Source organism: Electrona antarctica (assembly GCF_951216825.1).
Source record: "Electrona antarctica genome assembly, chromosome: 2".
Classification (NCBI taxonomy): domain Eukaryota; kingdom Metazoa; phylum Chordata; class Actinopteri; order Myctophiformes; family Myctophidae; genus Electrona; species Electrona antarctica.
In genome coordinates, this window is record NC_136807.1 from 17,383,089 (window position 1) to 17,400,214 (window position 17,126).

Genomic DNA, 17,126 nt, shown 5'->3' on the forward strand with positions numbered 1-17,126 from the left:
CAGCAAAACTCAAGTAACATTTAAACATATATTTTAGCCAAATTAAGAAATTATGACTATTCCAGTAATACAATTCCATACCATGTAGTACTGTAATTTATTGTTTGTTGTTTACTTTCCCATGCAGCTGCTAGCATTCCAGCTCTGATATAATTATAGTCAAATGATTCCATTTGACGTTTGTTTTATTGTGTTGAAAGGATGTGTTTTAACACATTAATAGTTGATCAGGTTGTATGTTGACAGCTGCACAGAGCTGGTATGTGAAAATCAACATTGAAAGAAATAATATTCAAACCATTTTCATCCTAACCAATCAGTAATCAGGATACAGCCAGGAAACTACAACCCTGGTTGGGAAACATGAAAATAAAAACTCACGTGTCCATTTTTGATATAATGATCCTGTTTTCTTGTCATGTTTCTCTCTGGCTATTTGACCAGGGTGTCTTGCTTGTATTGGTTCTACTGAGATGTTATTAGTTAGCCTTCAGACTGAATCTGTAAACCTTCCTCTGTACTTAATGTAACATCCCTTGTTGTGGTGTTTGGTTGTAATTAATGATACACTGGACATCAGTGGTATAACCAATTATGTCTCTCACGCAGCTTCAACACAGTGGTTATTAAAATCTCAGTACATTGACGTGACATTTAATTGTAAGATATAATTTACTTAATGATAATGATAATGAATTTATTTATATAGCACATTTCAAGACATGGTCACAAAGTGCTTTACAGAACATGGTAAAAACAACAACATAATCACAGCTACAACAAAATATCATATATATCAATATACTTGCATCTCCTTATCAGAAAGAATTGATCAAATTAAAAAGACTATTAATACACAAAACACAAGCCCATTTTGGACTGGAGTTAGGATTGCTGCCTGCAGAAGATCTCAGCCATCACTTGGTGAGCAGTGTCCTTTTTTGAGATTCAGACGTTGTGATGTCACTGGTGGAGATTTAAGAGTTTTAATTGGCTGGTGCGTCACCTGACTTCACAGCTAGATGTAATGCATTGGTTTTTGTGGCAACACACAGTGGCCCTACTTGGAATTACAACACCAAATGGAAATCAGTCATCTTATTGTTCATTGCAATTTCCTTAAATATATATATATATATATATATATATATATATTGAGACTACTAGCAAAATAAATCCACGATTATATGTTGACTGAAAAAGGTTTCAATCATGTAGATAATTCTGCCCTGTAAAGACAGTAAGACACACAGCACAAACTAATGTAGGCCTATGTGTTGCTTTACTTTGTGGATATTAGTTTTCATAAAAATTACAGTACACATGTACGATTTTCTCACGGCAGTATTATTTTATTTGTATACATTTGAAGAATAAGTATTCGTAAGTTGTACCAAGATACATTTGAATGTATAAATGCACAGAGGCTATAGCTATAGGCTATAGCAAAGGGAACTCTAGAGACAAGTAGAGGGAGCAGTACACTGCTGAAGCAAGGATAACGGTTCGGTGTTTGTGAAAGACTCAAACAAAATTCGAAAAAGTTGAGTGGAAATACAGTAGAAGACTAGAAAGACTGTCTCTTGTTGGAGATCTACTGTACAGTGTGTTGGTTGCATTGTACAGTTGATTGCGTTGTCCTCCATTGTGGCTGCATCGAGATTCTGGTAGGAGACCGGACGACAGTTCTCATTGGTGGCCAACTGAGGAGAAAACCAAGAGATAGATGCGTAAATATATTGATTATGCCATTGATTGGACAATAGCGATTGAAATGTCGATAAAGTTCTAATATTCATTCCATCACACATTTAGCAGTGAAGGAAAATAATGTCTCTCCTGCCTCAGCTTTAATGCAGGTTTCAAACTTCCATACCCTGACGAAGGCATTTGTTTGCTGAAACAACGTTGGATAATAAAATGTTTTGCATCGTGACTATGAGCTCTGCGACCTCTCATTCCCTTTTCCTGTATCTACAGTAATACTGCAATAGTAACCATGGAAGATGTACTCCTTTCTGTATCTATCTACATTATAGTAGTACTGCCATACTAACTGTTATAAATAATCAATCGTGTATGTATGTATGTATGTATGTATGTATGTATGTATGTATGTATGTGGTTAAAATGGGTAAGGTTTTAAAAAGGCAAAAGCATGCTCTGTTGCACTGGCCTAAAAGTGGGTCCTCTAAAACTGCTTCAACTTATGAGAATGTGTTTGGTTCATTAGCCACCAGATGGCATACCTTATAAGTATGTATGTCTGTATGTATGTATGTATTTAAAAGGGGGGCTTTTTTGTAAAATCCCAGCCTACAATACCTTCATATATTTAAAATCCAAAGTAAGGTTACCAGTGAAGGGCAACCTGCCTATTCACTGGGGACTATGTATGCATGTATGCATGTATGCATGTATGCATGTATGTATGTATGCATGTATGTATGTATGTATGTATGTATGTATGTATGTATGTATGTATGTATGTATGTATGTATGTATGTATGTATGTATGTATGTATGTATGTATGTATGTATGTATGTATGTAAAATGGGTAAGGTTTTAAAAAAAGGCAAAAGCATGCTCTGTTGCACTGGCCTAAAAGTGGGTCCTCTAAAACTGCTTCAACTTCTGAGAATGTGTTTGGTTCATTAGCCACCAGATGGCATACCTTATAAGTATGTATGTCTGTATGTATATATGTATTTAAAAGGGGGGCTTTTTTGTAAAATCCCAGCCTACAATACCTTCATATATTTAAAATCCAATGTAAGGTTACCAGTGAAGGGCAACCTGCCTATTCACTGGGGACTATGCAAGGCAGAGGCGTCCACCCCCCTGAGTCCAAGTTAGACTAGACCGCATACCTAAACCATGGTCCGAAACCATCCTCTAAAACACAATGGTAAAATGGATATACTTGGTAAAAAATGGACATTAATAAAACAACCTAAAAACCTTAAAAGAGTAAAAGTTCACAGCAAGGCCTGGATACAATTTATTTAATTGAACAGAAAGATGAACATAAAAATGAATGAGGTGTGAGTGTAATATGTAGGTGTTTGATAATCAGCTTCTTTCATTTAGACCAGTGGGTGTTACTGTTTGCAATTTTTTAATCCATCTATGCTCCATTAGTTTCCACTGTCCACTGGTCCATCGGACTCCACATTCCAGACCTGAAACGATGGGATGGGATTGAAAGTGTGTGTACAGGGTTGTGTGTATGTCTGCTCGTTTGATGTGATATAGGTGTTGTTTGAGGCGTGTTTCTAGTGTGTGACTGGTTTCTCCTATGTAATGTTTATGACATTGTGTGCAGGTGATGATATAAACTATATTGGGGGTGGTCAGAGACAGGGGATCCTGAATGGGGGAGGAAGTGTGACAATGGCGGTTGTTGATGAATTTGCGGGGCTTAAAATGGAGTGTATGTGGCTGTGGGGGCTTGGGAGGTAAAGTGGAGAATCTGGAATGCACAAGGAGGTCTCCCAGGTTCCTGTTCCTTCTGAGTGCAGAAATGACCTGATGTGTTTGTAATGGGGGGTAGGATTGTTGTGTAGTGGCGAAGTTCTGTTTGAATTTATGGTGTAGTGGTTGGAGAGTATGTGAAAATGTAGTTATTAATGGGACTAGTGTTGTAGTGGTAGAGGAGCCGGTGGACTATAGAGTGAGAAGAAGAGTTGGAGAAGGGAGGACATAGAGGAGAGGGTAATGCGTGGGCCCCGTCCAGGTCCGTCCCTGTCCCCGCGCCAGAGAGAGGCCTCTGCTCCTGCTGCATGCTCTGATGTTGCTGGGGAGGAAAGCTAGGGCTGAGGTTAGGGTTAGAATTAGGGGTGGGAGGGTTAGGGGTGGGCGGCAGAGTGTCCAAGAGTATGTTAGTGGAAAGTGACCAGGTGGGGGAGAGAGAGGCCAGGGCATTGGTCTTGATTGTCCGCAAGAACCTCTTGCTATAGCCTCTCCTACGGAGGACTGTGAAAAGTGTGTGTGTGGCCTGATTAAAATGTTCCCTATTTGATGAAATCCTGAAAAACCGAATGATTTGTGATTTGATGATTCCTGCAAAAGTGTGCTTTGGGTGGTAACTGTGTTTATGGAGTAGTGCGTGTGTGTCTGTGTCCTTAAAATATATTTTTGTCAGTAGTCGTTTATGTGTATGATCTATGGTATGAAAAAATACGGTGGTGTCCAGGAAGTTGACCTCTGTTGGATGAATGATGTGTTTGATGGTTATGGAAGCATGGTGTGTTCAAAATCTGTAAAAATGCATCAAACTGTTGTAAGGTGTGTGGCCAGAGCCCTATGATGTCATCTAAAAATCTAAAATACATGATGGGTTGTAGTGGACACTTTGCCAAGGCCTCTCTCTCACTCACTCATGTAGATGTTTGCATAAGCAGGTGCAAATGTCTTGCCCATAGCTGTGCCCTCCATCTGTAAGTAGTGTTTGTTATTAAAGGTGAAATCATTGCAATTGAGACTGAGTTCTAATAGTTGTAAAATGGCATTGTCTGGTCTAGTGTTGTCCGGGTGTGTCTGGAAAAGATTTCTAACTGCCAGTAAACCAGTGGCTGTATGTATGTTGGTGTAAAGGCTGTCAATGTCTATGGTGAAAATGTATGCGTGTGGTGGCACAGCTATGGGCTTGATTTTTTCTAGGAAATCATATGTGTCTCTTAAATAACTGGCGTGGAGAGGGGGTTGAGGAAGTGGTCTATGTATTGTGCTATGTGGTAGGATTCACTGCTGCAGTCTGACACTATAGGTCTGCCGGGAGGCACCTCGAAGGGAATAGTCCAAGTCTGTGGATCCTTGTGGATTTTGGGTAGTAGATAGAATATTCTAGGTCTGGGGTTATCAGGTCCATAGAGGAAGTCGCGTTGTTTGGATGTGATGTAGTTTTGGTGATAGAGTGTTGTAATGATTTGTCTGAGTTTGACCTGAGTCTGTGGCTGTATGCTGGCTGCTATGTGAGTGTAGTATCTTGTGTTGGATAGTTGTCTGTTGGCTTCATATGTGTACTGGAAATTAACTAAATTGTGTGTTGTTCCGCAGTGTTGTGATGCTGTTCCGTTCGTCTGTGGTCAGGTTGTCAGGTCTGTCTGGTGATGGGTGGTACTGATTGAGTGTATGGCTATCTAGCTGTATGAGGCCTCGTATCCTGCCGTCCACCTGGGAGAGTTTTGGCTCCCAGGTGGAGGGCAGGACAAAAGGTGTATGTCCGTCTGTCTGTGTGTCTTTGAAAAAGTCTATTAATTTAAGTCTCCTATGGTATCTGTGGGTGTCCCTTCGAAGTGCCTCCCAGGCTGTCTTTGTGGGTCGAGGAATGTAGGCGAGGCCCCTCTCCAGCAACTAGGCCTGTGCGGCCGTGAGACGGACAGACCTGGACAGGTTCAACACATTGGAGTGGGGGTCAGGTGCTGGTCGGAGGGACTGAATGGCTGTTGGAGGTTGAGAGGAAGAGGAAGAGGGGGGAAGAATGGTGATGGGCGGTGTGGGAGAGGGGGGAGAAAGAGGGGGAGGAGGAGGAGGAGGTGGTGGAAGGTCGCCCCAGGGTAGCTGTCTATTTGCATAATAGTGTGGTGTGATGGTGGGATTCTATTTAAATTGGAGTCCCCCAAGAAGGCCACCGGCTTTCAGACCACAATGTTCCAGTCCTGCACCTTTCTCTTAGGCCTGGCCTTGTGATATGTAGGTATGCAGGGAAGTGCTGGGGCCGGAGGGGGTGGTGACGTGTGTGGCTGTGAGGCGCCAGTAGTGAGAGGCTGTGGGATCGGGTGGTTCTGAGAGGCCTGTTTGGTCATGTTTTTTTTTGATTGATTGATTGATTACTTTATTGAAAAATACATTTCAAAAGGATCGAGTCACAAGAAAGCCGTTAGGCTTGTTTCCGTTGTGGTCCTCTTGGGGAAAGGGGAAGGGGAGCAACAATACAATACAGACAGAACCGTTGTGGTCCTCTTGGGGAAAGGGGAGCAACAATACAATACAGACAGAACCGTTGTGGTCCTCTTGGGGGAAGGGGAAGGGGAGCAACAATACAATACAGACAGAACCGTTGTGGTCCTCTTGGGGGAAGGGGAAGGGGAGCAACAATACAATACAGACAGAACCGTTGTGGTCCTCTTGGGGAAAGGGGAAGGGGAGCAACAATACAATACAGACAAAAACAAAAATACCTTTGTATTTTGCCAGGAGACAAAAAACAAACAAAAACACAAAAACAGAACAAATAAAACTGACCAATAAAACTGGATTTCTTTTCTTTTAAAGTCAGTATACTTAAAATTAAAAATTAGGACATGTTATCAGCCAACCATCTTTTTAATGTGGATTTAAAGTTTTCAAAGGAACTGATCACCTTGAGGCTGGAAGGCAAGCCATTCCACTGAACTGCTGCAGAGTATAGGTATGATGTTTTTCCCATATTGCTGTGAAAATGGCAGGGTTTGAAATCAGTAGGGCTCCCTCTGGTGTAATGCCTGTGAGTATCACTAACCTTTGAAAAATAGTCACTAAAATATTTGGGTGCTACATTATTTCTAATCCTGTGAACTAGACACATTTTAACTCCTCCACTTTAAGCCACCCCAGACTGGTGAAGTGGGCAGGGAGAAGATGAGTTCTAGGATGCAATTTAAGGATTACTCTAACTAAATTTATTTTGGGAGGTTTGGAGTTTCTTCTTGAGGGTCATAGAAATGCCATTATACCAAGATGTACAGGCATAGTCAAATTGACATTGTACAAGAGCCCCAGCCAGGATCTTTAGGGTGTTTGTATCTAAAAGGCTGGATATTCTAGCTAAAAATGTTGTTCTTTGGCTTACATTCGAGACCACCTTTTGTGCCATATTTTCTCCTGAAAGTTTGTTGTCCAAAATGCACCCCAGGTAAGTAATGGATTCCTTGGCTGTCACTTCAAAGTCCCCCACCACTATTTTAAACCCAGGAGACTTCTTCAGTTTGGAATTTGACCCAAAAAGAATGGACTCAGTTTTACCGAGATGGAGAGACAGTTTGTTGTCTGATAACCAGACACTAACTTTAAGGTGTTCAGCACTAAGTAGCTTTTCGACCTCTGTTTTCTCCTTATGAGAGACTACCAGTGCTGAATCATCCGCAAAAAGAAATAAGTTGCAGTCAACGGCTGGCTTCATATCATTGACATATAGTAAAAAGAAAAGTGGACCTAAAATGCTCCCCTGGGGGACCCCACTTGATAGAGTTAGCGGCGAAGACAGGGTGCCATTCATGTCTACCACCTGCTTCCTTCCCACCAAGTAGGACCTCACCCACTGAAGTGATACACTGTCAAAACCCAAAGCCTTGAGTTTATTCAAAAGAATGCCGTGGTTCACCGTGTCAAATGCCTTCTGGAGGTCCAACATCACCATACCACAGTATTTCCTTTTGTCTACCTCTAGTCTAATAAAATCTGTTAGATAGAGCAAACAGGTGTCGGTGGAGTGAGACTTTCTAAAGCCCGATTGCAAATCAAACAAGAGGTTGTGTGTTGTCAAATAATTATTAATTTGCTCATGTATAATCCGTTCCACAACCTTTGAGACGGAACATAAAATGGATATAGGTCGATAATTTCCGGGTTCCGATTTGGTTCCCTTTTTGTACAAGGGTACAACTCTTGCCAATTTAAATAGACTGGGAAAGTGGCCTTGTTCAATTGATAAATTGGTTAGGTAGGTTATGCAGAGAGCAATAACTTCAGCTGCATCAACTAGAAATCTGGCCGGGATGTTGTCATGACCCGCTGCCTTTCCAAGTTTCAGGGCCTTGAGTTTTGTCAGTACCTCTTCCTCTGTTACTTTACTCAGGGAGAAAGCGTCAGACTGGACTCCCATTTGCTGGTAATAGCTGTGGATCCCCTGTGGATCACCAAATGTATTAGTAGCAGCTGGAAGCTTCTGTACCAAAGTATTTGCTATGTTTGTGAAGAATTCATTAAATTTACCTGCAACTGTAGCTTTATCATAATTATATCAGTTTGGGATTTTCCTGGGTCCCTAAAGGTTTTAGGGTTGACCACAGCTTTTTCGGATCATTTTTATGTTCCTCAATTTTAGTCTTAAAATAGTCCTTTTTTGCCTCGATTACCATTCTCTGTACCTTATTTCTAAGAATTTTATATTCCTTGAAATCACCAGGCAATTTAGATTTTTTGAACTTACTTAGTGTTTTATTTCTCAGGTGAATGGTATCCAAAATATTTTTATTTATCCAAGGTTGAGTTCTCTGTTTAGTCCTAGTCTCCTTTAACGGAGCAACCTTGTCAAGCTCATGTAGGAAGATCTTCTGAAAAAGGTCCCATGCTAGATCACAACAATTTGTGATGGTAGTCCAGTCTTTGTTCTTGAGCTTGTCAATAAATGGGGTACTCTCATAACCTCTAAGGTTTCTACTCTTGATAGACTTATGGCAGTTTATAGGGGACCTCTTGACCTTTCTAGTACAGAAAGTTAAAAAATGGTCGCTAATACCATACACAATGACTCCACTGTGAAGGATTTTGTGTTTATCCGAAACCATTATAAGGTCAATAACAGTTTCACTATGTTGTTACCGTATAGTGGCCTACTCATCATTACCCGGGATCCTAGGGTACCGATCCCGCGCTTCACACCGGCGCCTCCTGTGGGGGAAAGGGAAATGGAATTTAATTCAATGCCTTGTACTGATGCTGGGGTGTGCTGCGGAGTGGTGGGTGTGGTGGGAAGGACTAGTGAGGTGGGTTGGAGTGGGCTTGGGGCTGTGGACTCCTCACAGGTGGAGCACTATGGGTTGGAAACGGGGAGAGGTCATGTGGGTAGGCCTAGGTGTCGAGGAGGCAGAAGGAAGGGGATAGGGTGAGCTGCCCGCCACCTCCACCTCCCGAACCCCGTTAGGGGGTCCGGGTGCAGAGGAGGAAGGCAGTGTTGAGTCCTCCGGGACCGGGGGGAGGGGGGTTGTGGGGGGCAACCGGGAGCTGGTCCTAATGGGTTTTGCTCTCTGTGGCTGGGGGGGCGCCAGAGCAAAGGCCTCTGGACGTCTCCCCAGGGACAGAGAGCATATGGGTCTGGGTAGTGGGCGGGGGGCACTGGGGATGACGGGTCGCTTGTCTGTGGGGGTCCTGAGGAGGGGTGGAATGGCCGGCCGCCTGGTTGTAGGGATGGTGAGAAGGGGTGGGATGGAAGGCGTTGGGAGTAAGGCTGGTGGCGAAGTGTTCCTGCCTAAAGGAGGTGGGGACACTTGGGCTGGGGTCCTAGGGTGTGGGAGAAGGCCAGGCCGAGCACTAGCAGAGCTACTGGGAGGTCTCGAGTGAGGTGGAGGTGGGGCGGTGTGTGTTGCTGAGAATGTGTTCGCTTGTGTATGTATGTTGTAACGGTTTGTATGTGTGAAATGTTGCTGTGTGTTGAGTTGTGTCGGTGTATGTTGTCTGTGTTGTGTGGTTGGCTGTCTATGTTGTGTGTGTTGTGTGGTTGGCTGTGTGTGTTGTGTGGTTGGCTGTCTGTGTTGTGTGTGTTGTGTGGTTGGCTGTGTGTGTTGTGTGGTTTGCTGTGTGTGTTGTGTGTGTTGTGTGGTTGGCTGTGTGTGTTGTGTGGTTTGCTGTGTGTGTTGTGTGGTTGGCTGTGTGTGTTGTGTGGGTGTCTGTATATGTAGTATGTTGCTAACCCGGGTTAGGGTTGCATTTGGTGCCCATCCTATGGCAATGGTATAGGCCATAGGGTTATGTGGGTGTATGTCTGGTGTGAGTGTGTCTATGGTGTCTGTGTAATGTGTTTGTAATATATGCATGTTTGTGTTCATCCAGTTGTGTGTGTTGTGGGCCACCTGCGTGGTGGTGGTCTCAGTGGGGCAGGCAGGCTTGATGAAGGTGGTGAGTTTATTCACCTGTCTCATCATCCCAACAGGGAAGGACCCTGTCCGGAGCGCCCTCTCAGCCACCTCTCCATGGTGTACAGCTTGAACTAGAAAAAGTGCCCCTCGGGGCACAGGTCTCCACCAGGGCAGGTCAGTTTGTGGCCTCCTGGTGGCGCTATAATAGACCAATGTGAAAAGGGTGCCATTTCTTCATACGCCTTTGATGGCAATTGGATGATTTGAGGCATTTTGTTCCAACAATGTGTTTAGCAAAAATCAACCTGTTGGTGGCGCTATAACAGGCCAATGTGAAAAGGGTGGGATATATTCCTCAGCCTAGTAAGAAAATGTGTGAAAGATTTCACGTAAATTGCATGCTGCGTTCATGATTTGAGGCTTTTGTTCAAACGGGGCAATCTTGCAAACTGTGAAAGCCAATTATAGCCAATTAGGATGGTGTGCTGTTTACTTTCTATGTAGTTTACCTTTAAGCCTTGTATGTGTAATGGAGACCAATGTTCCTTTGCCTAATTAGTAACTCTCCTCACCTGGTAACCACACCAGGGTATTTAATAGGTGATTAGTTTGGTCAGAGCCAGTTCAGTGTAAACCAGCACTCTGTCAAGAGCTCACCCACTGCAGGTTGAGTGTTTCCTTTCTCTCAGGCCTTGGACAGGATAAGTCTGTAAGTCTGTGTGTCTTTTGTTAAAGTTTATGGCTCTTAAAGCATATCTTAGCTCTTAAAACAATATGCTTGTAAGTTGGTTTGATCATTTCTAAAAGTGATGCATGAAAAAGGACTAATGTTTTGGTTTATGATTGTACTGTATTTGACACAAATGTCTGTGTTTTCTGTATTGCAGTTTTACAAATGTATTCACCAGTAAAGAACCTAAACCAAGTCACTGCCTTTTGGAGCTTTATTGGGAACTTTGTTAGCTGTCTGCCAAGCCATACAGACTGTACACCAAACGTATAGTAAGGGCAGAACAGTAAAAAGACTGTAAGCACAGCGGGCTTCACAGAAAGACATGGCTCAACACTGCAGTTTATTCTCTTCATCATGTCACATTGAAAAGATGATGAAGAGCTCTTCATCATCTTTTCTGCCCTTACTATACGTTTGGTGTACAGTCTGTATGGCTTGGCAGACAGCTAACAAAACATGTCACACCAACATTATGCTGCAGATAGAAATAAACAAGTGACAATAATATTTTCAATCTGCAGATTTGCTGTATATTAGATAGTATAATTAGTATATTTATGTATTTGAGCTTTGTGAATTAATCATTTAACTGATCTACAATTTCATAACGCATTGTGATGTGATGTGTTGTCATCTTAAAGATTGTCTATAACAGAATAATTGTGAACATTTGTGAAAATCTCTGATTGCCCATCATCATCTAGGTGTCTTTGGTTATGAGCCTTTCACATTGAAATGGAGCCTGGCTGCAGTTTGTCGGCTATTTATTTTCACATAAAGTAATTGTTTTAATTAGTAACAAGACTGTTTAAATGTCATTCCACCTACCATGTGGTTTGTTCAGTGATGGAATAAGTAAACAGTGTTACTCCACAAAAATACCCAAGTTACACAAGTCATTAAAGCAATACATTCAATTTGATTAAAAAGCTGATGAGACTTACATTGTGATTTGTCTTTATTTTAATACATATATTGTATCTATGGTGTGTAGACTAGGAGTCCAGTTTGTTGATGACATCCAGTCAGTAACATAACATATAATTTAGTAGATCATAATAACACTTGAAATGTAAGAGGTACAGTATAATAGAATAGATAGTAAATAATACACCTTATAATCTTATAAAGCAGAATAATGAAACAAAATAAAAACTGAATACAAAACAAATTCACATTATAAAATCAAATCTAGCAGTAAACAAATACACAAATCACATTTTCTCAGTCCTTGGTCTAATCTTAAATGCTTACCATACTTTTTTATTGTGTGACCACTATTCTGTGTAATTTCTCCACAACTCATCCAGGATCATTTCTGGTCACATCTGACTGGACTGCAGACTTCAGGTGAAGATGAACTCTCTCAAACCCACCAGGGACATTTCTGCGGAACAGGAGGAACCCAAAGACCTTGGTATGTTACTCAACCTCCCTTTTCACTCCTACTGTTCTGTTTTTATTCCCTCAATAGTAATTGTATTGTTAGCTTATTATTAAGTGATCACTTAATCCCTATATTTTAGTCATGCTAAGGTTTTAAGTCCATTGTTTTAATAGTTAGCTACATGCCAGGGATTTGTTGCACAACAATTACTTTTGTTGTCTACTTATCAACCTATCAACAATCTTTATTTTGTATTTGTGTCCAATCCAGTGTCTCATCATCAGTCTGACTGCCCTGACCTACCAGAGGGGAATGAACAAAGAAGCTTGACAAAGAAAAAACACCATTGTTGTGATCAGTGTGGAAAACACTTCCCTAAAATGTCCAGCCTTAAAATCCACCAGAGAATTCATACTGGAGAGAAACCATATGGATGTGATCAGTGTGGACAACACTTCTCTACAATGTCCAGCCTTAAAATCCACCAGAGAATTCACACTGGAGAGAAGCCCTATGGATGTGATCAGTGTGAAAAACACTTCTCTACAATGTCCATCCTTAAAAGCCACCAGAAAGTTCACACTGGAGAAAAACCCTATGGATGTGATCAGTGTGGACAGCACTTCTCTAAAATGTCCAGCCTTAAAACACACCAGAGAATTCACACTGGAGAAAAACACTATGGGTGTGATCAGTGTGGACAACACTTCTCTCATTTGTCCAGCCTTAAAACACACCAGAGAATCCACACTGGAGAGAAACCCTATGGATGTGATCAGTGTGGACAACACTTCTCTCATTTGGCCAACCTTAAAACACACCAGAGAATTCACACTGGAGAGAAACCCTATGGATGTGATCAGTGTGGACAACACTTCTCTCATTTGTCCAGCCTTAAAAGCCACCGGATAATTCACACTGGAGAGAAACCCTAGTGTTTACAAGAGCTTAGCACATCCACGTAAAATAGTTGTATGATGATCTTTTTTTTCCCTTTTTTTTTTTTTGTTGCATTTTTTATTACAAGTAAACTTGTATACTGTTTAAACGACCTGTTCTTTTTTTGTGGTATTTTTTTATTCACTGGGTCTTTCAGAGAATTTTTCAGAGAAATTATTAAAACCGAAAAGTATGGCAGTGACTTTGTTGGAGTCTGTTAGACCCAATTTGTCCACCCATTGCATCAATCTATCTGCATTATCATGATTTATTTCTGCTTCATTACATCTGACGCTACATAGGCCTATGTCATTATTATGATACTGCTATTATACTGTAAACTGAACATGTCACACCAACATTATGCTGCAGATAGAAATAAAAGTCTCGATATTCAATTTCATTCTCAATCTTATTCTTTGTTTTACTGTCATTTGACCTGCAGATCTTAATTAGATTTAGATTAACTTTGTTTCAGAGGTTGTTCACACTTGTTCACACACACAAATTGTATTTTTAGACCACACTTGGTAGCTATTAATACACTTTGGACCACTAGAGAACAAACGACACCAGGTTGTATCGTTCTGGAGGAATTTGGAGCAATCAAGTGCAAATTCAGTTTCTACAGGAACATAGATCCCATTAGTAAATGGGATCCATTAAGGTCTATGATTGGAACAGGATTACACACATTAATATGCTTTTCATTAAGCTTTGTTCTACACTTCCCCATATTCACATCCCCATAATGTCCAAAATACACCAGATCATTCACATTCAGAGAGAAATTCATTGGTTGTGCTTTTAGTCCATCAAAAAAAGGTTGTATACACTGGATTTAAACTGTTCCCTTGTGGGAGAGTATTACTACTTCAAGCAACTGAAAATGTCATGAGCACACACACACATGAAACATAACTCTGTTTAGCGTGAACAGTATAACTAAAGCTTAATTATAGTGGCTGAGTGCCATCGAACCCCCGACCTCCCAGTCTCAGGGAGGACACTCTAACCACAAGGCCACAGAGCTGGTTTTGTATTCAGCAAAATAGGGTAGTTTTTTCCTGCATGTATTACAGTCTGGTCAACGGTCTTGGTTCATTAAGTATGTCATTCTAGTGTTGAAATCTAGCCTGTGCGTGCCTGCCTGCGTGCGTGTGTGTGTGTGGACTGTTTGTGCGCACACGCATGTTACCTGATCATTTTGTGGTTCGCTTCTTGAAGAAGATCACAACCAATGTTATCAGGCTGATAATGGCAACCACTCCCACAATTACATAGAGGATGGTTCTTTGGGCTAGGATTACACCACCACATTAATCATGAAAGTTTAGAGGCAGTTATCACAACACTTTATCTACACACCACACAACACCGCCTACTTGTGCCGTCGTTTCCATACCATAAGGACCGCAGGGCCAAAGTGACCAATGGGAAGGTTTGATAATGCCTCGTTTACATTTGAATTAAACATTACCGACATGCGTTGATAATTACTGTTGATTCATTACATTATGATGGCTTAAAAAATTGCCATGGAATGTGTGGAGAGAGAGAGAGAGTGGTTGCATGTGCATGGTTACGGACATAGCACCATGTTGAAGACAGAGAGCACACAGTGAGAGTTTAACACTAGCACTTTGTCCCTGTCTGCTAATACGTCTGTTATCAGTATACACCAAACCTTTTAGCCTGTGACTCAAAAGACTTCTTAAACATTTGTTTTCTAATTTAGGGAATTTCTTTAAAACATTGTTGATTTCTTCATGAAATTACTGGGGAAAAAAATCATTGATTTTTTTTAATTCATGAAAGTTTTAGCTTTTTTTGGGCAGTGTTTTTTTTAATGTTTTGAAATGGTAATTAAAAACAAAATGTAGGAAACAAAAAATAAAGGGACCCTTTAGCCTAGTAAATACATATATACATAATATGGACATAAAATTAAATGGTTAAGAGTAATTCAATATTAGGGCAACATGTAGAAAACACAATAAGCTTAATTAAATCATGTTTTGTTAAGTTATGCTGATATCTAATTTATTTATTTTTTAAGAATGAGCTCACAATCTCTCCTTTCTCATGCAAAACATGATGGGTGTGTGCCTGGCAACCTTTCTTTGAGCATTCGATTATATTCTAAGTTTATACTCACCATCTAGGACTCTGATCCGAATCTCCTCCGCTGAATCTTTTCTGAATATTCTGTCCACACCACACCAGTATGTCCCCGTGTCAGACTTTCTCAGCTGTCTGATGGTTACATGGAACACTCGCTCACTAAAGAATCCAACTTGTTCATTTCTTATACTGTATGTATCATTCTCATCATAGGAGTCAGCTGTTCTAATTAGATATTTGGTGCATGTTCCTCTGCAGAAGAAATTGAACAGATCACCAGCTGTTGAGAACCTGCATGTAATTGTAATGTCTTCTCCTTCAGTTAAAGGACCACTTCACCACTTTTCAACCTATCTTCATATAATAGGTCCTCACTAATAATCATGATAAAATGGCACGATTTTTTCCTACTCAGTCTGTGTCTCATGGGAGGGCTGTGGGCAGTTTAGAAACCGTCTTCCAGTGACATCATCGATGGGGAATACAAGCTAATAGAAACTGCAGGCTTTCTAGTCCTGAAAAGTTGCAATGCGAAAATGGAAGCCATCGTTCTCACGATAATGAAAATCTAAACATTTTTGTAAAAATATCTTGTTTAAAAAAAACTCTGCCTAATGGTGATGTCGCTAGAAGACGGTTTCTAAACTGCCCACAGCCCTCCTATGAGACACAGGCCGAGTAGAAAAAAATCGCGCCATTTTATCATGATTATTAGTGAGGACTATGAAGATAGGTTGAAAAATGGTGAAGTGGTCCTTTAATGTAAAGACGTTGTTGTAGAGTGACTCCACACAGAGCTGTGGAACAAACATGCACAGTTGATGGTAGAAAGTAGGTCCTATTCTAGACAAGAGACAGTATAAATACGGTAAGACAGAGAGATGACAATACTGTAGAAAGAGAAATGAGACAGGCAGAGAGATAGATCGTTCTCACCAAGGATCAGGCAGCAGGACAAATAATGTCTCAAAATCATTTTAAAACACTGTGTTCTTAAACTGTCACTGATGTAAATGCATCTCTATCATCTACAAACGGTTTTAACTTCCTTAAACCATCACTTGTCGCCTTTATTATAACAGTGATGTTATGTAATCAAGCTGCAGGAAGTAGATGCTTGTGGTGCTTATTTAGAAGTAAGTTCTGTGGAACCATTTCGCCAATCATTTTATGTGCAATCGTTCTTTGGTATTTTTATATTTCAATAGACCCTCTTTAGTTTCAGTTTGACACTGACTGATACTGTAAATACATAAATTGGCTGTGCACATGCGCACACACACACACACACGTCTCTATTTTTAAATGTTTTCCAAATTTGTCCATCATTCAGTCCGGGAGTAAAGCTTATTAAGATCCCCATTAGGTTTTTCCATGTCAAAGGCTAATCTTTGTGGGGTCCAACAAAGAGAAATATTTTAACAAAAACATAAATTTCATCAACTTTATAATCACTATCAACTATATGCTAAATAACAATAAGAAATAAACAAGCAATAAAAGTAGTACAACTAAAACTAAACCAAAATCATGTACAGCACATGAAACATACCTCTGGGGATTAGTACAGGCTTGTTTGCATCAAGTGTATTGTTCCTTCCTATTGTTCTTGGTCTAGGACAGTGCTACCAGATCATCTGAACTATATTTTTGTGAACAGAAATGGTGTAATTCCAGACTCTATAGCATTCGAAGATTGTGGAATAATAGTATCTGGCTACACAAGACTACACACATAGACAGAGTTGAAAGCATAATCTCGCCTCCCAGCTTGCATGGAGATAATTAGGCTTCAGTCAGAACTTGTAAACATGGTACAGTACTTCACATCACTTGATGTACTGTTTGGCTGTTAAATGGTAAATGGTGCATTTATATAGCGCCTTTATCCAAGGAGCTTTACATAGATTTACCCATTCACAAGCACATTCATACACCGATGGCAGAGGAAACCATGCAAGGCACCAACCTGCACAACGGGAGCAATTAGGGGTTCAGAGTCTTGCTCAAGAACACTTCGAAACTAACTCTGGGGGAGCCCGTGATCGAACTGGAAGCTTATGGTTCACATCCGGCTTTTTTACCGGACACTACCCCTGAGCCACT

The 17,126-nt window shown here is 40.9% G+C and overlaps 1 protein-coding gene and 1 long non-coding RNA gene across 2 annotated transcripts in view; both read left to right on the forward strand.

The window, feature by feature from the left end:
* Positions 1 to 17,126, forward strand: part of cables2b (Cdk5 and Abl enzyme substrate 2b) — a 350,065-nt gene that overhangs the window by 26,231 nt on the left and 306,708 nt on the right. The window lies entirely within an intron of this gene.
* Positions 10,473 to 13,263, forward strand: LOC306943900. Its single transcript, XR_013792461.1, has 3 exons — positions 10,473 to 10,546; positions 11,881 to 11,987; positions 12,228 to 13,263. It is a non-coding gene; the product is annotated as an uncharacterized lncRNA (long non-coding RNA).